This window comes from Gorilla gorilla, chromosome 1 (assembly GCF_029281585.2).
Source record: "Gorilla gorilla gorilla isolate KB3781 chromosome 1, NHGRI_mGorGor1-v2.1_pri, whole genome shotgun sequence".
NCBI lineage: Eukaryota > Metazoa > Chordata > Mammalia > Primates > Hominidae > Gorilla > Gorilla gorilla.
Genome location: NC_073224.2, coordinates 229613250 through 229622665, shown reverse-complemented (window position 1 = coordinate 229622665; position 9416 = coordinate 229613250). Strand labels below are relative to the sequence as shown.

The 9416-nt window shown below is 49.4% G+C and overlaps 1 pseudogene; it reads right to left on the bottom strand.

Moving 5' to 3' along the window:
- Window positions 1-7187: 7187 nt before the first annotated feature.
- LOC101126331 (cofilin-1-like) lies at window positions 7188-8008 on the bottom strand (annotated as a pseudogene).
- Window positions 8009-9416: the final 1408 nt, after the last annotated feature.

Sequence of the window (9416 nt, the reverse complement as noted above, 5' to 3'; positions counted from 1 at the left end):
CTCCCCCTGCCCCAAATACTTGCCATTATTGAAAGTCGAGGAAGCCAGTCACAGTGGCTCACTCCAGCCTGGGCAACAGAGCAAGATTCTATCTCAGGAAGAGAGACAGAGAGGCAGAGAGAGAAAGAGAGCCTGTAATCCCAACACTTTAGGAGGCCGAGGTTGGTGGATCACCTGAGGTCAGGAGTTCGAGACCAGCCTGGCCAACATGGCGAAACCCCATCTCTACTAAAAATTCAAAAATTAGCCGGGCATGATGGCACACGCCTGTAATCCCAGCTACTCAGGAGGCTGAGGCAGGAGAATCGCTTGAACCCAGGAGGCGGAGGTTGCAAGTGAGCTAAGATGGCGCCACTGCATTCTAGCCTGGGTGATGAGCGAAACTCCATCTCAAAAAAAAAAAAAAAAACAACCCAGAAACTAATTATCTCCCAGGTTTAGAGGCCAGAAGTCCAAAATCCAGGTGTCAGCAGGGCCACGATCTCTCTAAAGATCCCAGGGGAGGGTCGTTCCCTGCCTCTTCCTAGCTTCTAGTGGTTGGTGGCAGTCCTGGGTGTCCTGGGCTTGTAGCTGCATCATTCCCATCTCTGCCTCCATCACCAGCGTATGGTATTCTTCCTGGGTGTCTCTGTCCACATTTTTCTCTCTTTTTTTTTTTTTTTTTTTTTGAGAGAGAGTCTCACTCTGTCACCGGGCTGGAGTACAGGGGCACTAAGGCTGGGATTACAGGCCTGAGCCACCATGCCCGGCCCAAATTTTCCTCTTCTTATAAAGACTCTAATTAGTGGATTAAGGGCCAGCCTAATCCAGTATGACCTCACTTAACTTGATTGCATCAGCAAAGACCCTATTTCTAAATAAGGTCACATTCCCACATATCTGGGATTTGGCTTTTTTTTTTTTTCTTTGAGACAGGGTCCTACTCTGTCACCCAGGCATGAGTGCAATGGTGCAATCACGGTTCACTGCAGCCTCGACCTCCTGGGTTCAAGCAATCCTCCTGTTTCAGCCTCCTGAGTAACTGAGAATACAGGCACACACCACCATGCTTGGATGATTTTTAAATTTTTTCTAGAGACAAAAGAGACCAGAGGGAACAGCCACGGTGGCTCACGCCTGTAATCCCAGCACACTGGGAGGCTGAGGTGGGCAGATCACTTGAGGTCAGGAGTTTGAGGCCAGCCTGGCCAACATGGTGAAACCCTATCTCTACTAAAAATACAAAAATTAGCCAGGCATCATGGCGCATATCACTCATTCTAGCTACTCGGGAGGTTGAGGCACGAGAATCACTTGAACCCAGGAGGCAGAGGTTGCAGTGAGCTGAGATCACACCACTGCACTCCAGCCTGGGCGACAGAGCAAGACCCTATCTCAAAAAACCAACAAACAAGAGACAGAGACCAGAGGTCTCTGAGATGGGGTCTGTACGAAAGATACCACTACGTTGTCCAGGCTGGTCTCAAACTTCTAGGCTCAAGTGATTCTCCTGCCTCAGGCTTCCAGAGTGCTGAGATTACAGGTGTGAGCCACTGCACCTGGCCTGTTTCTCTTTTTCTTTTCTTTTTTTGAGACGGAGTTTCACTCTGTCACCCAGGCTGGAGTGCAGTGGCACGATCTCTGCTCACTGCAACCTCCACCTCCCAGGTTCAAGCAATTCTCTGCCTCATCCTCCTGAGTAGCTGGGATTACAGGCACCTGCCACCATGCCCGGCTAATTTTTTGTATTTTTAGTAGAGGCGGGGTTTCACCATCTTGGCCAGGCTGAACTTAAACTCCTGACCTCGTGATCCACCCGCCTCAGCCTCCCAAAGTGCTGGGATTACAAGCGTGAGCCACCACACCCAGCCCTGTTTCTCTTTTTAACTCATCTTTTTGTTGACCAACTTTTCCTTTAATCCCAAATTGCTCGAGATTTATCATGAGCCGCCTGAGAAGACATGGAGTTGGAAGTGGAGACCCAGAGTGGTGCATGGAAGCTGGTTGTCACCAGGGTCTGTTCACGCTCAGGTGAAAGGCCCTCATCACACCAAATAGAAGCAGGCAGGATCAGAACACACAGCTGGTGAAACCCTCACGGGCCCTGGAGGAGGCCCAGATGCCCTGGCCCACTTCATAAGGCCTCAAACAGAAACGCCAAAGCCAGGGCAAACATCACTGGTACACAGCTCACTCAGAGAACCTGCAAGGACCACCCTGGAGCTGTTGTTTAAATCTTAAAAAGAGAAGAAGAAACAGGAATTGAAAAACAGGTTTTCTTTCCTATTCTGATACCCTAAACCCCATTCCTACTACACACACACGCACACACCTATGAACATAGCCACAGACATCTCTACACACACACCCTGAAACCCACCTACACACACAACCCTATACAAAACTCTTAGCATATGCCCCCCCCCACACTCCTAGAAATGCACACACACACACACACACACACACACACACGCAGTAGGGGCTCCCGTCTTAGATATTTTTAGAGAAAGCAATTTCATTGGGGTCTTTCCAGTGGAGCTCAAATTTCATTTCTCCATTTGGGAAAATCACATTTTCAAAATAGCTTTCTTTCTTTTTTTTTTGAGACAGTCTCGCTCTGTCACCCAGGCTGGAGTGCAGTGGCGCAATCTCAGCTCACTGCACCCTCTGCCTCCCGGGTTTAAGTGATTCTCCTGCCTCAGCCTCCTGAGTAGCTGGGACTACAGGCGTGCATCATCAAGCCTGGCTCATTTTTTTGTGTGTGTTTTTAGTAGAGTCGGTGTTTCACCGTGTTAGCCAGGATGGTCTCGATCTCCTGACCTCGTGATCCACCCGCCTCGGCCTCCCAAAGTGCTGGGATTACAGGTGTGAGCCACCGCGCCGGGTCAAGAGTAGCTTTTATGCAATAGTTGGAAGCCTTGAGAATTGGCCAAGTCAGCCCCAGCACGGTTTTCCCCATGGTTTTCTTATTAACACCTTCCTTCTCTTGCAAATACCCATTGAGCTGGTTTTTCAAAAGCAGAAACCACTGACCCACTCACTGGTCTCCTTTGATACTTAGAGGTTAACGATTAATAAGAATATACATGTTGATTCCAACTGCCAAGCTTCCCAGGCCTTTTCAGTATGTCCATCTTGGTGAGATCTGACACCATTACTTACCACTTTTATGAGGAGGAAACCAACATTTAACCAAACTATTACCAGGCTTGCTGAAGTTCCTCCTGATCAGTCAGTTACAAACACACAAAATAACTAGATACTTGGTTGCCTGAGAGGCAGAAGGTGAATGGGCAATGCAGCCTGTTGGTGAAACACGGTCTTTTTTGCTCTATTAGAATCATGAGACCGGGCGTGGTGGCTCACGCCTGTAATCCCAGCACTTTGGGAGGCCAAGGCAGGTGGATCACCTGAGGTCGGGAGTTTGAGACCAGCCTGGCCAACATGGAGAAACCCCACCTCTACTAAAAACACAAAAATTAGCCAGACATGGTGGCGGGCGCCTGTAATTCCAGCTACTTGGGAGGCTGAGGTGCAAGAATCGCTTGAACCAGGGAGGCAGAGGTTGCATTGAGCCGAGATTGTGCCACTGCACTCCAGCCTGGGCGACAGAGCAAGAGACCCTGTCTGAAAAAAAGAGAGAAAGAAAGAAAGAAAGAAGCAGCATGATTCAGGCCGGGCACGATGGCTCACACCTGTAATCCCAGCAGGATTTGTTGAGCCTAGTAGTTCAACAGCAGCCTGGGCAATAAAGTGAGACTTCTGTCTCTACAAAAAAACAAAACAAAACAAAACAAAAAAACAACTAACCAAGCATGGTAGTACTTGTCTATGGTCCCAGCTATTGGAGAGGCTGATGTGGCTGAGGCAGGAGGATCACTTGATCCCAGGAGGTTGAGGCTGCAGTGAGCCATGATCATACCACTGCACTCCAGCCTGGGCAGCAGAGCAAGATCCTGTCTCAAAAAAGCAATAACCAATAAATAAACGGGCAGGGTGGCTGTAGTCCCAGCTACTTGGGAAGCTGAGGCAGGAGGATCACTTGAGCCTGTGAGGTTAAGGCTACAGTGAGCCATGATCAAACCACTGTAATCCAGCCTGAGCAACAGAGTGAGACCCGTCAAAAAAAAGAAAAGAGAGAAAGAGACAGAGAGGGAGAGAGAGAGAGAAAGAGAGAGAGAGAGAGAGAGAAAGGAAGGAAGGAAGGAAGGAAGGAAAGGAAGGGAGGGAGGGAGGAAGGAAGGAAGGAAAGGAAGGGAGGGAGGGAGGAAGGAAGGAAGGAGGGAAAGGAAGGGAGGGAGGGAGGAAGGAAGGAAGGAAGGAAAGAAGGAAGGAAGGAAGGAAGGAAAGAAGGGAGGAAGGAAAGATTTAAACCATTCTAGGAGGGAAGTTCCCCTCTCCTGAACAGAATGCAAATCTTTGCCCATCCTTGCCCTGAAAGGAGAGCAGCCAGCTTTTCTGCTGCTAAGAACTGCCATTAATGGGCTGGCCTCCTCTGAGTCAGCAGGGTGCTGAGTGCCTGACTTGAGCATCTCATGCAGAAGTTCTTACCTGGGGTCCACCCTCAAAGATACATGCACAGAATTCATGGGGTGCTTGAACTTGGATGAGGGGGTGGAAATTACATCTTTATTTTCAATAACTTCTACTTGAAATTTAGCGTTTCCATTATGAACACAGTCAACAAGCCACCGCATTGTTATGACTTTATGACTCTGTCCCCAACAGAAATTCCAGATACTTTCCTATCACATGAGAATTGTTACAGAGATCTCCAGATATCTCCAGATATTTCTCAGTACTTTTGAATTAAAGCACTGACCCAACCTGCTGCCGTTTGAGGTCAAAGAAAAAAGTGCTTACAGCCAGGCGTGGTGGCTCACACCTGTAATCCCAGCATTTTAGGAGGCCGAGGCAGGTGGATCACCTGAGGTCAGGAGTTCCAGACCAGCCTGGCCAACATGGTGAAACCCCGTCTCTATTAAAAACACAAAAATTAGCCGGGCGTGGTAGCCCACACCTGTAATCCCAGCTACTCGGGAGGCTGAGGCAGGAGAATCACTTCAACCCAGGAGGCGGAGGTTGCAGTGAGCATTGTGAAGGGAATGAAGATACCTCACATCCCAAAACGGAAACCCAGGAGATGGACCAGTGTCTGCAGAGGAAGGTCCAGCCCTCTCTCTACTCCCATTCCTTGGGCAGCTCCCACCATGTCTGGGTCTTCCCTCTGCCTCTGTTGAAGCCCCTAATGTGGACCCCAGGGCAACTGTGAGACCCAAGGGGACCCCTGAACACTAGAGGGTGGCAGCAGGACTCCTTTGTGCCCCCCAACAATGTACGTGGGCCTGCAGATCTGGAACAGTGGGGAGCGTGCGCCTCAGTATGCACCCCCGCCTCCATCTGTGAACATGCAACTAGCTCACTCTCACCAGACAGCGGCAAGAGAGCAGGGATTCCTAAACCCTGGATGGAGTCAGAGTGACAGTCACATAATTCACTCCCGAGAGAAACTTCTGGGCCTTGTAAATGCTGTAGTCTAGCAAAATGTCCCCCTGTACTGAGATCACTCATAGGTCATGGGAGATCCTCTGGAAAACATGGAAGCTCTCTGACATCACCATGTAATGATTCTTTTTCTCTTTCTCATGAGTGCTGATGGGTAGATAATAGTAGCTAATATTGACTGAGAACTTTTGATGTGCCAAGCACATCAAAAACACAAAACTTATTTATAGCCAGGTGCAGTGGCTTACACCTGTAATCCCAGCATTTTGGGAGGCCGAGGTGGGTGGATCATCTGAGGTCAGGAGTTCGAGACCAGCCTGGCCAACATGGTGAAACCCTGTCTCTACTAAAAATCCAAAAAAAATTAGCCGGGCATGGTGGCAGGTGCCTGTAGTCCCAGCTACTTGGGAGGCTGAGGCAGGAGAATCACTTGAACCCAGCAGGTGGAGGTTGCAGCAAGCCAAGATCATGCCACTGTATTCCAGCCTGGGCAACAAGAGTGAAACTCTGTCTCAAAAATAGATAAATAAATAAATAAATAAAATTATTTTTGTATTTTTATTATTATCTCTTTAATTTTTTATCAAAGGTCCCTGTATTAGTCCGCTTTCAGGCTGCTAATAAAGATATACCCAAGACCTTGCAACTTACAAAAGAAAGAGGTTTAATGGACTTACAGTTCCACATGGCTGGGGAGGCCTCACAATCACGGTGGAAGGTGAAAGGCATGTCTCATATGGTGGCAGACAAGAGAAGAGAGCTTGTGCAGGGAAACTCGCCTTTTTAAAACCATCAGATCTCGTGAGACTTACTATCACGAGAACAGCATGGGAAGACCTGCCCCCACGATTCAATTACCTCCCACCAGGTCCCTCCCACAACATGTGGGAATTCAAGATTTGGGTGGGGACACAGCCAAACCATATCAGTCCCTTACTGGTCCTACTTCCATGAGTGGCCGTGACCAGGGGAAAAGGGAGAGGGACCAGCCAGCAAGGGGAGGGACCATCTGACAACATTCCATTCATACACAGACCAGTATCAAGTCACTATTGTGGTTAGGAGTTGGGAGCACGGATAGTAGCAGTGTTGTTAAAAAAAAAAATACAGCCCCTCCCCCAAACTGGGGTCCCTGGGGACAATTTAGTCTGCTTCAACCCAAGAGGAAACAGATCAAAATCGGTTTGGGGCTGGATGCAGTGGCTCATGTCTATAATCCCAGCACACTGGGAGGTTGAAGTGGGAGGATCACTTCAGCTCAGGAGTTGGAGACCAGCCTGGGCAACAGAGAAAAACCCTGTCTCTACAAAAAGTATAAAAATTAGCCAGGTGTGGTGACACGCACCTGTAGTCTCAGCTACTTCAGAGGCAGAGGTGGGAGGATTGCTTGAGGCAGGGAGGTCAAGGCTGCAGTGAGCTGTGATTGCACCACTGCACTCCAGCCAGGGCAACAGAGTTAGACTCTGTCTCAAAATTTTAAAAAAAAAAAAGTGGTTTGGGAAGGCCAGAAACATCAGGAATGGAAGGAGGAAGAAAATCCAGGTGCTGGGAAGGCCCTGGGGCGGCAGGCTCTTTGGAAGGCATTGCCTTCCCCATGCTGGGATCCCCCCAGCACTTCAGGTTTGGCAGGAAGGGGGCAGCCTGCAACCCCCAAGGGCAGGTCTGGGGCTGCCAGATGTTCCAGGCATGGGGCTGGAGGGGACTCACAAAGGCGTGCCCTCCAGGGAGATGACAGCGCCGCTCCCAGCTTCTCGCCCAGTCTGCCATGGTCCTTGACCTCTTGTAGCAGTTTGCTTGTTCATGCTTGATCCCTGTCAGCTTCTTTTTGTTTCTCTCTCTTTTTTTTTTTTTGAGATGGAGTCTCATTCTGCTGCCCAGGCTGGAGTGCAGTGGTGTGATCTCTGCTGCTCACTTCAACCTCTGCCTCCTGGGTTCAAGCGATTCTCCTGCCTCAGCCTCCCGAATAGCTAGGATTACAGCACGTGTCATCACACCCAGTTAGTTTTTGTATTTCTAGTAGAGATGGGGTTTCACCATGTTGGCCAGGCTGGTCTTGAACTCCTGACCTCAAGTAATCCACCCACCTTGGCCTCTCAAAGTGCTGGGATTACAGGCGTGAGCCACCAGGTCCGGCCCCTGTCAGCTTCTTGATGGCATCCTTAGAGCTGGCATAGATCATTTTGCCCTTAAGGGGTGCAGACTCAGGGGCCCAGAAGATAAATACCAGGTCCTCCTTGCTCTCCTTGGACCCATAGCTTGCGTCACCTCAGAGGACACAGCAGCAGTCTTTGTCTGGCAGCATCTTGGCAAAGGTGGTGTAGGGGTTGTCAACGGTCCAGCCCACGTCATCCACCAGGGTCTCCTCGCCCTCCTCCAGGGCGATGTTCTTCTCACCCTCACTCAGGCAGAAGAGCAGCACCATTTTCTTGCGCTTCTTCACCTCTTCTGGCGTCGAAGATTTGCCCACTGTCATGTCAGTGAACACCTTGATGACACCATCAGAGATAGCCATACCAGAGGCCATGTTTTCTGAAATGAAAAGGAGATAGCAGCCAGGTGCCGTGGCTCATGTCTGTAATCCCAGGTTTGGGAAGCCAAGGCAGGAGGATTGCTTGAGCCCAGAAATTTGAGACCAGCCCAGGCAATATGGCAAGACCTGGTCTCTACAAAAAATTTTTAAAAAAAATTAGTCTGGCATGGTGGCATGTACCTGTAGGCCCAGCAACTTGGGAGGCTGAGAGGGGAGGATTGCTTGAGTCCAGATCGAGGCTGCAGTGAGCCATGTTCACACCACTGCACTCCAGTCTGAGCAACAGAGTGAGCCTGTGTCTTGAAAACAACAGCAAAGAAAGAAAGGAAGGAAGGAAGGAAGGAAGGAAGGAAGGAAGGAAGGAAGGAAGGAAGGAAGGAAGGAAGAAAAGCAAAGCAAAGCCAAGCCAAGCCGGGCATAATGGCTCATGCCTGTAATCCCAGCACTTTAAGGGAGGCAGAGGTGGGTGGATCACTTGAGGTCAGGAGTTTGAGACCAGCCTGGACAACATGGCGGAACTCCATCTCTACTAAAAATACAAAAATTAGCCTGGTGTGGTGGAACATGTTTGTAATCTCAGCTACTCAAGAGTCTGAGGCATAAGAATCAGTTGAACCTGGGAGGCTGAGGTTGCAGTGAGCCAAGATTGCACCACTGGACTCCAGCCTGTGCAACAGAGTGAGACTTCGTGGGGAGGGGAGGGGAGGGGAAGGAAAAGAAAAGGAGATGGCAAGGAGAGCCAGAGAAGAGGAGAGCTGCTGTGGCTGCTGCCAGGGTCTGACTGAACCAAGCACTTTAATTGTCCCCATAATCCTATGATACGAGGTCCATACTCTTACTACCCCCATTTTACAGAAGAGGAAATAGAGCCCTAGAGCTGTCAGTGATTTGGGAGAAGTCTCAAGTCTGGTGGGTGACTTGAACTTGGCCCCACGTGGTCTGGATGAGGCAAGTTACACCAAGACCTATGTGTCTCTTTTCTAGAACATGTGCCTCAAGTTGCAGCAGAGGGAGGCATGTATGGAAATGTCTGCAAACTCCTTTGTTAAAATGTTTTTTCACCTTGTTTAGAAAACATACTAGTTTGATCTAAAGAAGCAAATCAACAGTTAAGAGCTCAGATTCCAGAAATATTCAAACTCGGGAGATGTCGGAGAAATGCAAATGAAGATGACGCTATGAGAGAGCATTTTACACTCATCAGAAAGGCAAAAATTAGGAAGGTGGGAATGAGATGGGTGGAGGATTGGCCAAGCTGTGCAGACAGGCAGGAGAGCAAGGAGCTAAGAGCCCAGGTGCCATAGCCAGTCTGGGGTGGAGCTCAAAGCCCATCCTGGCGCTTCTGAGCTGGTTTCCTTACCTGAAAAATGGAGACAATGTTATAAAATTATTGTGAGGATTC